We start from the raw sequence: 18,574 nt of genomic DNA on the forward strand, positions 1-18,574 counted from the left end.
CTAGTCTACCTGCCGCCCCTAGTCTACCTGCCGCCCCTAGTCTACCTGCCTCCTCTAGTCTACCTGCCCCTAGTCTACCTGCTGCCCCTAGTCTACCTGCCCCCTAGTCTACCTGCCCCTAGTCTACCTGCGCCCCTAGTCTACCTGCCCCTAGTCTACCTGCCCCTAGTCTACCTGCCCCTAGTCCACCTGCCCCTTAGTCTACCTGCCTCCTTTAGTCTACCTGCCCCTAGTCTACCTGCCCCATAGTCTACCTGCCTCCTTTAGTCTACCTGCCCCATGTCTACCTGCTCCTAGTCTACCTGCCGCCACTAGTCTATCTGCCACTAGTCTACCTGCAGCCCCTAGTCTACCTGCCCCGAGTCTACCTGCCGCCCTAGTCTACCTGCCCCTAGTCTACCTGCCGCCACTAGTCTAACTGCCCCTAGTCTACCTGCCGCCACTAGTCTACCTGCCCCTAGTCTACCTGCCGCCCTAGTCTACCTGCCCCTAGTCTACCTGCCCCTAGTCTACCTGCCGCTAGTCTACCTGCTGCCCCTAGTCTACCTGCCCTCTGGTCTACCTGCTGCCCCTAGTCTACCTGCCCCTGGTCTACCTGCCGCCCCTAGTCTACCTGCCCCTAGTCTACCTGCTGCCCCTAGTCTACCTGCCCTCTAGTCTACCTGCCCCTAGTCTACCTGCTCCCCTAGTCTACCTGCCCCTAGTCTACCTGCTGCCCCTAGTCTACCTGCCCCTAGTCTACCTGCTGCCTCTAGTCTACCTGCCCCTAGTCTACCTGCTCCTAGTCTACCTGCCTCCTCTAGTCTACCTGCCCCTAGTCTACGTGCAGCCTCTAGTCTACCTGCTCCCTAGTCTACCTGCCTCCTCTAGTCTACCTGCTCCTAGTCTACCTGCCCCTAGTCTACCTGCCTCCTAGTCTACCTGCTCATAGTCTCCCTGCTCCTAGTCTACCTGGTCTACCTGCCTCTAGTCAACCTGCCCCTAGTCTACCTCCTGCCTCTAGTCTACCTGCCCCTAGTCTACCTGCCCCTAGTCTACCTGCCTCCTCTAGTCTACCTGCCCCTAGTTTACCTGCATACTCTAGTCTACCTGCTCCCTAGTCTACCTGCCCCTAGTCTACCTGCCGCCTCTAGTCTACCTGCCCTAGTCTACCTGCTCCCTCCAGTCTACCTGCCCCTAGTCTACCTGCTGCCAAGTCTAACTGCTCGTAGTCTACCTGCCCCCATAGTCTACCTGCCCCTAGGCTACCTGCATCCTCTAGTCTACCTGCTCCTAGTCTACCTGCTGCCCCTAGTCTACCTGCACCCTAGTCTACCTGCATCCTCTAGTCTACCTGCTCCTAGTCTACCTGCCCTCCAGTCTACCTGCCCCTAGTCTACCTGCCCCCTCTAGTCTACCTGCCACACCTAGTCTACCTGCCCCTAGTCTACCTGCCTCCTTTAGTCTACCTGCTCCCTAGTCTACCTGCCGCCCCTAGTCTACCTGCCGCCCCTAGTCTACCTGCCCCTAGTCTACCTGCCCCTTTAGTCTACCTGCTCCTAGTCAACCTGCATCCTCTAGTCTACCTGCCCCTAGTCTACCTGCCGCCCCTAGTCTACCTGCCCCGAGTCTACCTGCCTCCTTTAGACTACCTGCCTCCTTTAGTCTACCTACCCCTAGTCTAACTGCCCCTAGTCTACCTTCCTCCTTTAGACTACCTGCCTCCTTCAGACTACCTGCCTCCTTTAGTCTACCTGCCCCTAGTCTACCTGCCCCTAGTCTATCTGCCACTAGTCTACCTGCCACTAGTCTACCTGCCCCTAGTCTACCTGCCTCCTTTAGTCTACCTGCCCCTAGTCTACCTGCCTCCTTTAGTCTACCTGCCCCTAGTCTACCTGCCCCTAGTCTACCTGCAGCCCCTAGTCTACCTGCCGGCCCTAGTCCACCTGCAGCCCCTAGTCTACATGCCCTTAGTCTACCTGCCTCCTTTGGTCTACCTGCCCATACTCTACCTGCCCCTAGTCTATCTACCCCTAGTCTACCTGCAGCCCCCAGTCTACCTGCAGCCCCTAGTCTACCTGCCGCCCCTAAAATACCTGCAGCCCCCAGTCTACCTGCCCCTGGTCTTCCTGCTCCTAGTCTACCTGCCGCCACTAGTCTACCTGCCCCTAGTCTCCCTGCCGCCACTAGTCTACCTGCCCCTAGTCTACCTGCCCCTAGTCTACCTGCCTCCTCTAGTCTACCTGCCACCCCTTGTCTACCTGCCCCTTAGTCTACCTGCCCTCTAGTCTACCTGCCCCTAGTCTACCTGCCCCTAGTCTACCTGCGGCCCCTAGTCTACCTGCAGCCCCTAGTCTACCTGCCCCTAGTCTACCTGCCCCTAGTCTACCTGCCCCTAGTCTACATGCTGCCCCTGGTCTACCTGCCTCTAGTCTACCTGCCGCCACTAGTCTACCTGCCCCTAGTCTACCTGCCCCTAGTCTACCTGCCCCTAGTCTACCTGCCCCTAGTCTACCTGCTGCCCCTAGTCTACCTGCCGCCACTAGTCTACCTGCCCCTAGTCTACCTGCCCCTAGTCTACCTGCTGACCCTAGTCTACCTGCCCCTAGTCTACCTGCTGCCCCTAGTCTACCTGCCCCTAGTCTACCTGCTGCCCCTAGTCTACCTGCCCCTAGTCTACCTGCTGCCCCTAGTCTACCTGCCCTAGTCTACCTGCCCCTAGTCTACCTGCCTCTTCTCGTCTACCTGCCCCTAGTTTACCTGCATACTCTAGTCTACCTGCTCCTAGTCTACCTGCCTCCTCTAGTCTACCTGCTCCTAGTCTACCTGCCGCCTCTAGTCTACCTGCTCCCTTGCCTACCTGCCCCTCTAGTCTACCTGCCCCTAGTCTACCTGCTCCTAGTCTACCTGCCCCTAGTCTACCTGCCCCTAGTCTACCTGCCTCCTTTAGTCTACCTGCCCCTAGTCTACCTGCCTCCTTTAGTCTACCTGCCCCTAGTCTACCTGCCGCTAGTCTACCTGCAGCCCCTAGTCTACCTGCCGCCCCTAGTCTACCTGCCGCCCCTAGTCTACCTGCCCTTAGTCTACCTGCCTCCTTTGGTCTACCTGCCCCTAGTCTACCTGCCCCTAGTCTACCTGCCCCTAGTCTACCTGCAGCCCCTAGTCTACCTGCGGCCCCTAGTCTACCTGCCGCCCCTAGTCTACCTGCAGCCCCTAGTCTACCTGCACCTAGTTTACCTGCTACTCTAGTCTACCTGCTCCTAGTCTACCTGCTCCTCTAGTCTACCTGCCCCTAGTCTACCTGCCGCCTCTAGTCTACCTGCTCCTTGTCTACCTGCTCCTTCTAGTCTACCTGCTCCTAGTCTACCTGCTCCTAGTCTACCTGCTCCTAGTCTACCTGCCCCTAGTCTACCTGCCCCTAGTCTACCTGCCCCTTTAGTCTACCTGCCCCTAGTCTACCTGCCTCCTTTAGTCTACCTGCCCCTAGTCTACCTGCCCTAGTCTACCTGCAGCCCCTAGTCTACCTGCCACCCCTAGTCTACCTGCCGCCCCTAGTCTACCTGCCCTTAGTCTACCTGCCTCCTTTGGTCTACCTGCCCATAGTCTACCTGCCCCTAGTCTATCTGCCCCTAGTCTACCTGCAGCCCCCAGTCTACCTGCAGCCACTAGTCTACCTGCGCCCCTAGTCTACCTGCGCCCCTAGTCTACCTGCCCCTGGTCTACCTGCTCCTAGTCTACCTGCCGCCACTAGTCTAACTGCCCCTAGTCTACCTGCCGCCACTAGTCTACCTGCCCCTAGTCTACCAGCCCCTAGTCTACCTGCCTCTTCTAGTCTACCTGCCGCCCCTAGTCTACCTGCCCCTAGTCTACCTTTCAGCTCTAGTCTACCTGCCCCTAGTCTACCTGCCCCTAGTCTACCTGCCCCTAGTCTACCTGCTGCCCCTAGTCTACCTGCCCCTAGTCTACCGGCCCCTAGTCTACCTGCCCCTAGTCTACCTGCCCCTAGTCTACCTGCCCTTAGTCTACCTGCCTCCTTCAGTCTACCTGCCTCCTTTAGTCTACCTGCCCCTAGTCTACCTGCCTCTAGTCTACCTGCTCCTAGTCTACCTGCTCCCTAGTCTACCTGCCCCTAGTCTACCTGCCCCTAGTCTACCTGCCCCTAGTCTACCTGCAGCCCCTAGTCTACCTGCCCCGAGTCTACCTGCCGCCACTAGTCTAACTGCCCCTAGTCTACCTGCCCCTGGTCTACCTGCTCCTAGTCTACCTGCCGCCACTAGTCTACCTGCCCCTAGTCTACCTGCCTCGTCTAGTCTACCTGCCCCTAGTCTACCTGCCCCTAGTCTACCTGCAGCCCCTAGTCTACCTGCCGCCCCTAGTCTACCTGCCGCCCCTAGTCTACCTGCCCTTAGTCTACCTGCCTTCTTTGGTCTACCTGCCCCTAGTCTACCTGCCCCTAGTCTACCTGCCCCTAGTCTACCTGCCCCCTAGTCTACCTGCCCCCTAGTCTACCTGCTCGCCCCTAGTCTACCTGCAGCCCCTAGTCTACCTGCCCCTGGTCTACCTGCTCCTAGTCTACCTGCCGCCACTAGTCTAACTGCCCCTAGTCTACCTGCCGCCACTAGTCTACCTGCCCCTAGTCTACCAGCCCCTAGTCTACCTGCCTCCTCTAGTCTACCTGCCGCCCTAGTCTACCTGCCCCTAGTCTACCTGCTCCTCTAGTCTACCTGCCCCTAGTCTACCTGCCCCTAGTCTACCTGCCCCTAGTCTACCTGCTGCCCCTAGTCTACCTGCCCCTAGTCTACCGGCCCCTAGTCTACCTGCCCCTAGTCTACCTGCCCCTAGTCTACCTGCCGCCCCTAGTCTACCTGCCCCTAGTCTACCGGCCCTTAGTCTACCTGCCTCCTTTAGTCTACCTTCCCCTAGTCTACTTGCCCCCTAGTCTACCTGCTCCTAGTCTACCTGCTCCTAGTCTACCTGCCCCTAGTCTACCTGCCCCTAGTCTACCTGCCCCTAGTCTAACTGCAGCCCCTAGTCTACCTGCCGCCCCTAGTCTACCTGCCCTTATTCTACCTGCCTTCTCTGGTCTACCTGCCCCTAGTCTACCTGCCCCTAGTCTACCTGCCCCTAGTCTACCTGCAGACCCTAGTCTACCTGCAGCCCCTAGTCTACCTGCAGCCCCTAGTCTACCTGCCCCTGGTCTACCTGCTCCTAGTCTACCTGCCGCCACTAGTCTAACTGCCCCTAGTCTACCTGCCGCCACTAGTCTACCTGCCCCTAGTCTACCAACCCCTAGTCTACCTGCCTCTTCTAGTCTACCTTCCGCAACTAGTCTACCTGCTCCTAGTCTACCTGCCGCCCCTAGTCTACCTGCCCCTAGTCTACCTGCCTCCTTTAGTCTACCTGCCTCCTTTAGTCTACCTGCCCCTAGTCTACCTGCCCCTAGTCTACCTGCCCTCATTTAGACTACCTGCCTCCTTCAGACTACCTGCCCCTAGTCTACCTGCCCCTAGTCTACCTGCCCCTAGTCTACCTGCGCCTAGTCTACCTGCCTCCTTTAGTCTACGCCTCCTCTAGTCTACCTGCCCCTAGTCTACCTGCCCCTAGTCTACCTGCAGCCCCTAGTCTACCTGCAGCCCCTAGTCTACCTGCCTCTAGTCTACCGCCCCTAGTCTACCTGCCCCTAGTCTACATGCTGCCCCTGGTCTACCTGCCTCTTTTTTCCATGCTGCCACTAGTCTACCTGCCCCTAGTCTACCTGCCCCTAGTCTACCTGCCCCTAGTCTACCTGCCTCTAGTCTACCTGCTGCCCCTAGTCTACCTGCCGCCCCTAGACTACCTGCCCCTAGTCTACCTGCCCCTAGTCTACCTGCGCCCTAGTCTACCTGCCTCTAGTCTACCTGCTGCCCCTAGTCTACCTGCCCCTAGTCTACCTGCTGCCCCTAGTCTACCTGCCCCTAGTCTACCTGCTGCCCCTAGTCTACCTGCCCTAGTTTACCTGCATACTCTAGTCTACCTGCTCATAGTCTACCTGCCTCCTCTAGTCTACCTGCTCCTAGTCTACCTGCCGCCTCTAGTCTACCTGCTCCTTGTCTACCTGCTCCCTCTAGTCTACCTGCTCCTAGTCTACCTGCCTCCTCTAGTCTACCTGCTCCTAGTCTACCTGCCCCTAGTCTACCTGCTGCCTCAAGTCTAACTGCTCCTAGTCTACCTGCCCCCTCTAGTATACCTGCCTCCTTTAGTCTACCTGCCCCTAGTCTACCTGCCCCTAGTCTACCTGCCCTAGTTTACCTGCATACTCTAGTCTACCTGCTCCTAGTCTACCTGCCTCCTCTAGTCTACCTGCTCCTAGTCTACCTGCCGCCTCTAGTCTACCTGCCCCTTGCCTACCTGCTCCCTCTAGTCTACCTGCTCCTAGTCTACCTGCCTCCTCTAGTCTACCTGCTCCTAGTCTACCTGCCCCTAGTCTACCTGCTGCCTCTAGTCTAACTGCTCCTAGTCTACCTGCCCCTCTAGTATACCTGCCCCTTTAGTCTACCTGCCCTAGTCTACCTGCTCCTAGTCTACCTGCCCCTAGTCTACCTGCCCCTAGTCTACCTGCCCCTAGTCTACCTGCGCCCCTAGTCTACCTGCCGCCCTAGTCTACCTGCCCCTAGTCTACCTGCTCCCTAGTCTACCTGCTCCCTAGTCTACCTGCCCCTAGTCTACCTGCCCCTAGTCTAGCTGCTGCCCCTAGTCTACCTGCAGCCCCTAGTCTACCTGCTCCTTGTCTACCTGCTCCCTCTAGTCTACCTGCTCCTAGTCTACCTGCCTCCTCTAGTCTACCTGCTCCTAGTCTACCTGCCCCTAGTCTACCTGCTGCCTCAAGTCTAACTGCCCCTAGTCTACCTTCCGCAACTAGTCTACCTGCTCCCTAGTTTACCTGCGCCCCTAGTCTACCTGCCCCTAGTCTACCTGCCTCCTTTAGACTACCTGCCTCCTTTAGTCTACCTGCCCCTAGTCTACCTGCCCCTAGTCTACCTGCCTCATTAGACTACCTGCCTCCTAGACTACCTGCCCCTAGTCTACCTGCCCCTAGTCTACCTGCCCCTAGTCTACCTGCGCCCTAGTCTACCTGCCTCCTTTAGTCTACCAGCCTCCACTAGTCTACCTGCCCCTAGTCTAACTGCCCCTAGTCTACCTGCCGCCACTAGTCTAACTGCCCCTAGTCTACCTGCCGCCACTAGTCTAACTGCCCCTAGTCTACCTGCTGCCCCTAGTCTACCTGCCCTAGTCTACCTGCATACTCTAGTCTACCTGCTCCTAGTCTACCTGCCTCCTCTAGTCTACCTGCCCCTAGTCTACCTGCCCCTAGTCTACCTGCTGCCTCAAGTCTAACTGCTCCTAGTCTACCTGCCCCCTCTAGTATACCTGCCTCCTTTAGTCTACCTTCCCCTAGTCTACCTGCCCCTAGTCTACCTGCCCTAGTTTACCTGCATACTCTAGTCTACCTGCTCATAGTCTACCTGCCGCCCCTAGTCTACCTGCCCCCCCTAGTCTACCTGCCCCTAGTCTACCTGCCTCCTTTAGATTACCTACTCCTAGTCTACCTGCATCCTCTAGTCTACCTGCCCCTAGTCTACCTGCCGCCCCTAGTCTACCTGCCCCTAGTCTACCTGCCTCCTTTAGACTACCTGCCTCCTTTAGTCTACCTGCCGCCCCTAGTCTACCTGCCCCTAGTCTACCTGCCTCCTTTAGACTACCTGCCTCCTTTAGACTACCTGCCTCCTTTAGTCTACCTGCCCCTAGTCTACCTGCCCCTAGTCTGCCTGCCCCTAGTCTACCTGTCCCTAGTCTACCTGCCTCCTTTAGTCTACCTGCCCCTAGTCTACCTGCAGCCCCTAGTCTACCTGCCGCCCCTAGTCCACCTGCCGCCCCTAGTCTACCTGCCCTTAGTCTACCTGCCTCCTCTAGTCTACCTGCCGCCCCTTGTCTACCTGCCCTTAGTCTACCTTTCTCCTCTAGTCTACCTGCCCCTAGTCTACCTGCCCCTAGTCTACCTACAGCCCCTAGTCTACCTGCAGCCCCCAGTCTACCTGCCTCTAGTCTACCGCCCCTAGTCTACCTGCCCCTAGTCTACCTGCTGCCCCTAGTCTACCTGCCTCTAGTCTACCTGCTGCCCCTAGTCTACCTGCCCTAGTCTACCTGCACCTAGTCTACCTGCCTCCTCTAGTCTACCTGCACCTAGTTTACCTGCATACTCTAGTCTACCTGCTCCTAGTCTACCTGCCTCCTCTAGTCTACCTGCTCCTTGCCTACCTGCTCCCTCTAGTCTACCTGCTCCTAGTCTACCTGCCCCTAGTCTACCTGCTCCTAGTCTACCTGCTCCTAGTCTACCTGCCCCTAGTCTACCTGCCCCTAGTCTACCTGCCCCTAGTCTACCTGCTCCTAGTCTACCTGCTCCTAGTCTACCAGCCCCTAGTCTACCTGCCCCTAGTCTACCTGCCCCTAGTCTACCTGCCTCCTCTAGTCTACCTGCCGCCCCTAGTCTACCTGCCCTTACACTACCTTTCTCCTCTAGTCTACCTGCCCTTAGTCTACCTTTCTCCTCTAGTCTACCTGCCCCTAGTCTACCTGCCCCTAGTCTACCTGCTGCCCCTAGTCTACCTTCCCCTAGTCTACCTGCCCCTAGTCTACCTGCTCCTAGTCTACCTGCTCCTAGTCTACCTGCCCCTAGTCTACCTGCCCCTAGTCTACCTGCCCCTAGTCTAGCTGCAGCCCCTAGTCTACCTGCCCAGAGTCTACCTGCCGCCACTATTCTAACTGCCCCTAGTCTACCTGCCGCCACTAGTCTAACTGCCCCTAGTCTACCTGCCGCCACTAGTCTAACTGCCCCTAGTCTACCTTCCGCAACTAGTCTACCTGCTCCTAGTCTACCTGCCGCCCCTAGTCTACCTGCCCCTAGTCTACCTGCCTCCTTTAGACTACCTGCCTCCTTTAGTCTACCTACCCCTAGTCTACCTGCCCCTAGTCTACCTGCCTCATTTAGACTACCTGCCTCCTTCAGACTACCTGCCCCTAGTCTACCTGCCCCTAGTCTACCTGCCCCTAGTCTACCTGCGCCTAGTCTACCTGCCTCCTTTAGTCTACTGGCCTCCTCTAGTCTACCTGCCCCTAGTCTACCTGCCCCTAGTCTACCTGCAGCCCCTAGTCTACCTGCAGCCCCTAGTCTACCTGCCTCTAGTCTACCGCCCCTAGTCTACCTGCCCCTAGTCTACATGCTGCCCCTGGTCTACCTGCCTCTATTTTTCCATGCTGCCACTAGTCTACCTGCCCCTAGTCTACCTGCCCCTAGTCTACCTGCCCCTAGTCTACCTGCCTCTAGTCTACCTGCTGCCCCTAGTCTACCTGCCGCCCCTAGACTACCTGCCCCTAGTCTACCTGCCCCTAGTCTACCTACTGCCCCTAGTCTACCTGCCCTCTAGTCTACCTGCTGCCCCTAGTCTACCTGCCCCTAGTCTACCTGCTGCCCCTAGTCTACCTGCCCCTAGTCTACCTGCTGCCCCTAGTCTACCTGCCCTAGTTTACCTGCATACTCTAGTCTACCTGCTCATAGTCTACCTGCCTCCTCTAGTCTACCTGCTCCTAGTCTACCTGCCGCCTCTAGTCTACCTGCTCCTTGCCTACCTGCTCCCTCTAGTCTACCTGCTCCTAGTCTACCTGCCTCCTCTAGTCTACCTGCTCCTAGTCTACCTGCCCCTAGTCTACCTGCTGCCTCAAGTCTAACTGCTCCTAGTCTACCTGCCCCCTCTAGTATACCTGCCTCCTTTAGTCTACCTTCCCCTAGTCTACCTGCCCCTAGTCTACCTGCCCTAGTTTACCTGCATACTCTAGTCTACCTGCTCATAGTCTACCTGCCTCCTCTAGTCTACCTGCTCCTAGTCTACCTGCCGCCTCTAGTCTACCTGCTCCTTGCCTACCTGCTCCCTCTAGTCTACCTGCTCCTAGTCTACCTGCCTCCTCTAGTCTACCTGCTCCTAGTCTACCTGCCCCTAGTCTACCTGCTGCCTCAAGTCTAACTGCTCCTAGTCTACCTGCCCCTAGTCTACCTGCCCCTAGTCTACCTGCCCCTAGTCTACCTGCCCCTAGTCTACCTGCCCCTAGTCTACCTGCCGCCCCTAGTCTACCTGCCGCCCCTAGTCTACCTGCCCCTAGTCTACCTGCTCCTAGTCTACCTGCTCCTAGTCTACCTGCACCTAGTCTACCTGCCCCTAGTCTAGCTGCAGCCCCTAGTCTACCTGCAGCCCCTAGTCTACCTGCTCCTTGCCTACCTGCTCCCTCTAGTCTACCTGCTCCTAGTCTACCTGCCTCCTCTAGTCTACCTGCTCCTAGTCTACCTGCCCCTAGTCTACCTGCTGCCTCAAGTCTAACTGCCCCTAGTCTACCTTCCGCAACTAGTCTACCTGCTCCTAGTCTACCTGCCGCCCCTAGTCTACCTGCCCCTAGTCTACCTGCCTCCTTTAGACTACCTGCCTCCTTTAGTCTACCTACCCCTAGTCTACCTGCCCCTAGTCTACCTGCCTCATTTAGACTACCTGCCTCCTTCAGACTACCTGCCCCTAGTCTACCTGCCCCTAGTCTACCTGCCCTTAGTCTACCTGCGCCTAGTCTACCTGCCTCCTTTAGTCTACCAGCCTCCTCTAGTCTACCTGCCCCTATTCTAACTGCCCCTAGTCTACCTGCCGCCACTAGTCTAACTGCCCCTAGTCTACCTGCCGCCACTAGTCTAACTGCCCCTAGTCTACCTGCTGCCCCTAGTCTACCTGCCCTAGTTTACCTGCATACTCTAGTCTACCTGCTCATAGTCTACCTGCCTCCTCTAGTCTACCTGCTCCTAGTCTACCTGCCCCTAGTCTACCTGCTGCCTCAAGTCTAACTGCTCCTAGTCTACCTGCCCCCTCTAGTATACCTGCCTCCTTTAGTCTACCTTCCCCTAGTCTACCTGCCCCTAGTCTACCTGCCCCTAGTTTACCTGCATACTCTAGTCTACCTGCTCATAGTCTACCTGCCTCCTCTAGTCTACCTGCTCCTAGTCTACCTGCCGCCTCTAGTCTACCTGCTCCTTGCCTACCTGCTCCCTCTAGTCTACCTGCTCCTAGTCTACCTGCCTCCTCTAGTCTACCTGCTCCTAGTCTACCTGCCCCTAGTCTACCTGCTGCCTCAAGTCTAACTGCTCCTAGTCTACCTGCCCCCTCTAGTATACCTGCCTCCTTTAGTCTACCTTCCCCTAGTCTACCTGCCCCTAGTCTACCTGCCCTAGTTTACCTGCATACTCTAGTCTACCTGCTCATAGTCTACCTGCCTCCTCTAGTCTACCTGCCCCTAGTCTACCTGCCCCTAGTCTACATGCTGCCCCTGGTCTACCTGCCTCTATTTTTCCATGCTGCCACTAGTCTACCTGCCCCTAGTCTACCTGCCCCTAGTCTACCTGCCCCTAGTCTACCTGCCTCTAGTCTACCTGCTGCCCCTAGTCTACCTGCCGCCCCTAGACTACCTGCCCCTAGTCTACCTGCCCCTAGTCTACCTACTGCCCCTAGTCTACCTGCCTCTAGTCTACCTGCTGCCCCTAGTCTACCTGCCCCTAGTCTACCTGCTGCCCCTAGTCTACCTGCCCCTAGTCTACCTGCTGCCCCTAGTCTACCTGCCCTAGTTTACCTGCATACTCTAGTCTACCTGCTCATAGTCTACCTGCCTCCTCTAGTCTACCTGCTCCTAGTCTACCTGCCGCCTCTAGTCTACCTGCTCCTTGCCTACCTGCTCCCTCTAGTCTACCTGCTCCTAGTCTACCTGCCTCCTCTAGTCTACCTGCTCCTAGTCTACCTGCCCCTAGTCTACCTGCTGCCTCAAGTCTAACTGCTCCTAGTCTACCTGCCCCCTCTAGTATACCTGCCTCCTTTAGTCTACCTTCCCCTAGTCTACCTGCCCCTAGTCTACCTGCCCTAGTTTACCTGCATACTCTAGTCTACCTGCTCATAGTCTACCTGCCTCCTCTAGTCTACCTGCTCCTAGTCTACCTGCCGCCTCTAGTCTACCTGCTCCTTGCCTACCTGCTCCCTCTAGTCTACCTGCCCCTAGTCTACCTGCCGCCACTAGTCTAACTGCCCCTAGTCTACCTGCCGCCACTAGTCTAACTGCCCCTAGTCTACCTGCTGCCCCTAGTCTACCTGCCCTAGTTTACCTGCATACTCTAGTCTACCTGCTCATAGTCTACCTGCCTCCTCTAGTCTACCTGCTCCTAGTCTACCTGCCCCTAGTCTACCTGCTGCCTCAAGTCTAACTGCTCCTAGTCTACCTGCCCCCTCTAGTATACCTGCCTCCTTTAGTCTACCTTCCCCTAGTCTACCTGCCCCTAGTCTACCTGCCCTAGTTTACCTGCATACTCTAGTCTACCTGCTCATAGTCTACCTGCCGCCCCTAGTCTACCTGCCCCCCCTAGTCTACCTGCCCCTAGTCTACCTGCCTCCTTTAGACTACCTACTCCTAGTCTACCTGCATCCTCTAGTCTACCTGCCCCTAGTCTACCTGCCGCCCCTAGTCTACCTGCCCCTAGTCTACCTGCCTCCTTTAGACTACCTGCCTCCTTTAGTCTACCTACCGCCCCTAGTCTACCTGCCCCTAGTCTACCTGCCTCCTTTAGACTACCTGCCTCCTTTAGTCTACCTGCCCCTAGTCTACCTGCCCCTAGTCTGCCTGCCCCTAGTCTACCTGTCCCTAGTCTACCTGCCTCCTTTAGTCTACCTGCCCCTAGTCTACCTGCCTCCTTTAGTCTACCTGCCCCTAGTCTACCTGCAGCCCCTAGTCTACCTGCAGCCCCTAGTCTACCTGCCGCCCCTAGTCCACCTGCCGCCCCTAGTCTACCTGCCCTTAGTCTACATGCCTCCTCTAGTCTACCTGCCGCCCCTTGTCTACCTGCCCTTAGTCTACCTTTCTCCTCTAGTCTACCTGCCCCTAGTCTACCTGCCCCTAGTCTACCTACAGCCCCTAGTCTACCTGCAGCCCCCTAGTCTACCTGCCTCTAGTCTACCGCCCCTAGTCTACCTGCCCCTAGTCTACCTGCTGCCCCTAGTCTACCTGCCTCTAGTCTACCTGCCGCCCCTAGTCTACCTGCCCCTAGTCTACCTGCCCCTAGTCTACCTGCCTCCTCTAGTCTACCTGCCCCTAGTTTACCTGCATACTCTAGTCTACCTGCTCCCTAGTCTACCTGCCGCCTCTAGTCTACCTGCCCCTAGTCTACCTGCTCCCTCTAGTCTACCTGCTCCCTAGTCTACCTGCCCCCTAGTCTACCTGCTCCTAGTCTACCTGCCCCTAGTCTACCTGCTGCCCCTAGTCTACCTGCCTCTAGTCTACCTGCCCCTAGTCTACCTGCTTCCCTAGTCTACCTGCCCCTAGTCTACCTGCTGCCCCTAGTCTACCTGCCCCTAGTCTACCTGCTGCCTCTAGTCTACCTGCCCCTAGTCTACCTGCCCCTAGTCTACCTGCCTCCTCTAGTCTACCTGCCCCTAGTCTACCTGCCCCTAGTCTACCTGCTGCCTCTAGTCTACCTGCTCCTAGTCTCCCTGCTCCCTAGTCTACCTGCCGTCTACCTGCCTCTAGTCTACCTGCCCCCTAGTCTACCTGCTGCCCCTAGTCTACCTGCCCCTAGTCTACCTGCCTGCCCTAGTCTACCTGCCCCTAGTCTACCTGCCCCTGGTCTACCTGCCTCCTCTAGTCTACCTGCCCCTAGTCTACCTGCATACCTAGTCTACCTGCCCCTAGTCTACCTGCCCCTAGTCTACCTGCCGCCTCTAGTCTACCTGCCCCTAGTCTACCTGCTCCCTCCAGTCTGCCTGCCCCTAGTCTACCTGCTGCCTCAAGTCTAACTGCTCGTATTCTACCTGCCCCTATAGTCTACCTGCCCCTAGGCTACCTGCATCCTCTAGTCTACCTGCTCCTAGTCTACCTGCTGCCCCTAGTCTACCTGCTCCTAGTCTACCTGCATCCTCTAGTCTACCTGCTCCCTAGTCTACCTGCTCCTCCAGTCTACCTGCCCCTAGTCTACCTGCCCCCTAGTCTACCTGCCACCCCTAGTCTACCTGCCCCTAGTCTACCTGCCTCCTTTAGTCTACCTGCTCCTAGTCTACCTGCCGCCCCTAGTCTACCTGCGCCCCTAGTCTACCTGCCCCTAGTCTACCTGCCTCCTCTAGTCTACCTGCTCCTAGTCTACCTGCATCCTCTAGTCTACCTGCCCCTAGTCTACCTGCCGCCCCTAGTCTACCTGCCCCTAGTCTACCTGCCTCCTTTAGACTACCTGCCTCCTTTAGTCTACCTACCCCTAGTCTACCTGCCCCTAGTCTACCTGCCTCCTTTAGACTACCTGCCTCCTTCAGACTACCTGCCTCCTTAGTCTACCTGCCTCCTTAGTCTACCTGCCCCTAGTCTACCTGCCCCTAGTCTACCTGCCCCTAGTCTACCTGCCCCTAGTCTACCTGCCTCCTTTAGCCTACCTGCCCCTAGTCTACCTGCCTCCTTTAGTCTACCTGCCGCCCCTTGTCTACCTGCCCTTAGTCTACCTTTCTCCTCTAGTCTACCTGCCCCTAGTCTACCTGCCCCTAGTCTACCTGCCCCTAGTCTACCTGCAGCCCCTAGTCTACCTGCAGCCCCTAGTCTACCTGCCTCTAGTCTACCGCCCCTAGTCTACCTGCCCCTAGTCTACATGCTGCCCCTGGTCTACCTGCCTCTAGTCTTCCTGCTCCTAGTCTACCTACTCCTAGTCTACCTGCCCCTAGTCTACCTGCCCCTAGTCTACCTGCCCCTAGTCTACCTGCCGCCACTAGTCTAACTGCCCCTAGTCTACCTGCCCCTAGTCTACCTGCCCCCAGTCTACCTAACCCTAGTCTACCTGCCTCCTTTAGTCTACCTGCCCCTAGTCTACCTGCCCCTAGTCTACCTGCCGCCTCTAGTCTAACTGCCCCTAGTCTACCTGCCGCCACTAGTCTACCTGCCCCTAGTCTACCTGCAGCTCCTAGTCTACCTGCCCCTAGTCTAACTGCCCCTAGTCTACCTGCCCCCTCTAGTCTACCTGCCCCTAGTCTACCTGCCCCTAGTCTACCTGCCCCTAGTCTACCTGCTCCTAGTCTACCTGCTCCTAGTCTACCTGCTCCTAGTCTACCTGCCCCTAGTCTACCTGCCCCTAGTCTACCTGCCGCCCCTAGTCTACCTGCCCCTAGTCTACCTGCCCCTAGTCTACCTGCCCCTAGTCTACCTGCCCCTAGTCTACCTGCCCCTAGTCTACCTGCTCCTAGTCTACCTGCCGCCACTAGTCTACCTGCCCCTAGTCTACCTGCTCCTAGTCTACCTGCCGCCACTAGTCTAACTGCCATTAGTCTACCTGCCGCCACTAGTCTACCTGCACCTAGTCTACCTGCCCTTAGTCTACCTGCCCCTAGTCTACCTGCCGCCACGAGTCTACCTGCCCCCAGTCTACCGCCCCTAGTCTACCTGCCCCTAGTCTACCGCCCCTAGTCTACCTGCCGCCACTAGTCTACCTGCCCTTAGTCTACCTGCTCCTAGTCTACCTGCCGCCACTAGTCTACCTGCCCCCTAGTCAACCTGCCGCCACTAGTCTACCTGCCCCTAGTCTACCCTCCCCTAGTATACCTGCCCCTAGTCTACCTGCAGACCCTAGTCTACCTGCCCCTAGTCTACCTGCTCCTAGTCTACCTGCCGCCACTAGTCTACCTGCCCCTAGTCTACCTGCCCCTAGTCTACCTGTCCCTAGTCTACCTGCCCCTAGTCTACCTGCTCCTAGTCTACCTGCTCCTAGTCTACCTGCTCCTAGTCTACCTGCCACTAGTCTACCTGCCACTAGTCTACCTGCCCCTAGTCTACCTGCCGCCCCTAGTCTACCTGCCCCTAGTCTACCTGCCCCTAGTCTACCTGCCCCTAGTCTACCTGCCGCCACTAGTCTAACTGCCCCTAGTCTACCGCCCCTAGTCTACCTGCCCCTAGTCTACATGCTGCCCCTGGTCTACCTGCCTCTAGTCTTCCTGCTCCTAGTCTACCTACTCCTAGTCTACCTGCCCCTAGTCTACCTGCCCCTAGTCTACCTGCCCCTAGTCTACCTGCCGCCACTAGTCTAACTGCCCCTAGTCTACCTGCCCCTAGTCTACCTGCCCCCAGTCTACCTAACCCTAGTCTACCTGCCTCATTTAGTCTACCTGCCCCTAGTCTACCTGCCCCTAGTCTACCTGCCGCCTCTAGTCTAACTGCCCCTAGTCTACCTGCCGCCACTAGTCTACCTGCCCCTAGTCTACCTGCAGCTCCTAGTCTACCTGCCCCTAGTCTAACTGCCCCTAGTCTACCTGCCCCCTCTAGTCTACCTGCCCCTAGTCTACCTGCCCCTAGTCTACCTGCCCCTAGTCTACCTGCTCCTAGTCTACCTGCTCCTAGTCTACCTGCCCCTAGTCTACCTGCCCCTTGTCTACCTGCCCCTAGTCTACCTGCCGCCCCTAGTCTACCTGCCCCTAGTCTACCTGCCCCTAGTCTACCTGCCCCTAGTCTACCTGCCCCTAGTCTACCTGCCCCTAGTCTACCTGCTCCTAGTCTACCTGCCGCCCCTAGTCTACCTGCCCCTAGTCTACCTGCTCCTAGTCTACCTGCCGCCACTAGTCTAACTGCCCTTAGTCTACCTGCCGCCACTAGTCTACCTGCCCCTAGTCTACCTGCCCTTAGTCTACCTGCCCCTAGTCTACCTGCCGCCACGAGTCTACCTGCCCCCTAGTCTACCGGCCCCTAGTCTACCTGCCCCTAGTCTACCTGCCCCTAGTCTACCGCCCGCCTCTAGTCTACCTGCCCCTTAGTCTACCTGCTCCTAGTCTACCTGCCGCCACTAGTCTACCTGCCCCTAGTCTACCTGCCGCCACTAGTCTACCTGCCCCTAGTCTACCTCCGCCCTAGTATACCTGCCCCTAGTCTACCTGCAGACCCTAGTCTACCTGCCCCTAGTCTACCTGCTCCTAGTCTACCTGCCGCCACTAGTCTACCTGCCCCTAGTCTACCTGCCCCTAGTCTACCTGTCCCTAGTCTACCTGCCCCTAGTCTACCTGCTCCTAGTCTACCTGATCCTAGTCTACCTGCTCCTAGTCTACCTGCCACTAGTCTACCTGCCACTAGTCTACCTGCCCCTAGTCTATCTGCCGCCCCTAGTCTACCTGCCCCTAGTCTACCTGCCCCTAGTCTACCTGCCCCTAGTCTACCTGCCGCCACTAGTCTAACTGCCCCTAGTCTACCTGCCGCCACTAGTCTACCTGTCGCCACTAGTCTACCTGCCCCTAGTCTACCTGCCTCCTCTAGTCTACCTGCCCCTAGTCTACCTGCCTCCTCTAGTCTACCTGCCTCCTCTATTCTACCTGCCTCCTCTAGTCTACCTGCCGCCCCTAGTCTACCTGCCGCCCCTAGTCTACCTGCTGCCCCTAGTCTACCTGCTGCCCCTAGTCTACCTGCCCCTAGTCTACCTGCCCCTAGTCTACCTGCCCCTAGTCTCTCTGCTGCCCCTAGTCCACCTGCCCCTAGTCTACCTGCTGCCCCTAGTCTACCTGCAGCCCCTAGTCTACCTGCCCCTAGTCTACCTGCCCCTAGTTCACCTGTCCTTAGTCTACCTGCCTCCTTTAGTCTACCTGCCCCTAGTCTACCTGCCCCTAGTCTACCTGCCCCTAGTCTACCTGCAGCCCCTAGTCTACCTGCTCCATGTCTACCTGCCGCCACTAGTCTACCTGCCCCTAGTCTACCTGCCTCCTCTAGTCTACCTGCCGCCCCTAGTCTACCTGCCTCCTCTAGTCTACCTGCCCCTAGTCTACCTGCTGCGCCTAGTCTACCTGCCCCTAGTCTACCTGCCCCTAGTCTACCTGCCCCTAGTCCACCTGCCCTTAGTCTACCTGCCTACTTTAGTCTACCTGCCCCTAGTCTACCTGCCCCTAGTCTACCTGCCCCTAGTCTACCTGCAGCCCCTAGTCTACCTGCTCCATGTCTACCTGCCGCCACTAGTCTACCTGCCCCTAGTCTACCTGCCTCCTCTAGTCTACCTGCCGCCCCTAGTCTACCTGCCTCCTCTAGTCTACCTGCCCCTAGTCTACCTGCTGCCCCTAGTCTACCTGCCCCTAGTCTACCTGCCCCTAGTCTACCTGCCCCTAGTCTACCTGCCCCTAGTCCACCTGCCCTTAGTCTACCTGCCTCCTTTAGTCTACCTTCCGCTAGTCTACCTGCCCCATAGTCTACCTGCCTCCTTTAGTCTACCTTCCCCATGTCTACCTGCTCGTAGTCTACCTGCAGCCACTAGTCTATCTGCCACTAGTCTACCTGCAGCCCCTAGTCTACCTGCCCCGAGTCTACCTGCCGCCACTAGTCTAACTGCCCCTAGTCTACCTGCCGCCACTAGTCTACCTGCCCCTAGTCTACCTGCCGCCACTAGTCTACCTGCCCCTAGTCTACCTGCCGCCACTAGTCTACCTGCCCCTAGTCTACCTGCCCCTAGTCTACCTGCCGCTAGTCTACCTGCTGCCCCTAGTCTACCTGCCTCTGGTCT

This window comes from Salmo salar, chromosome ssa14, assembly GCF_905237065.1.
Source record: "Salmo salar chromosome ssa14, Ssal_v3.1, whole genome shotgun sequence".
Classification (NCBI taxonomy): Eukaryota; Metazoa; Chordata; class Actinopteri; order Salmoniformes; family Salmonidae; genus Salmo; species Salmo salar.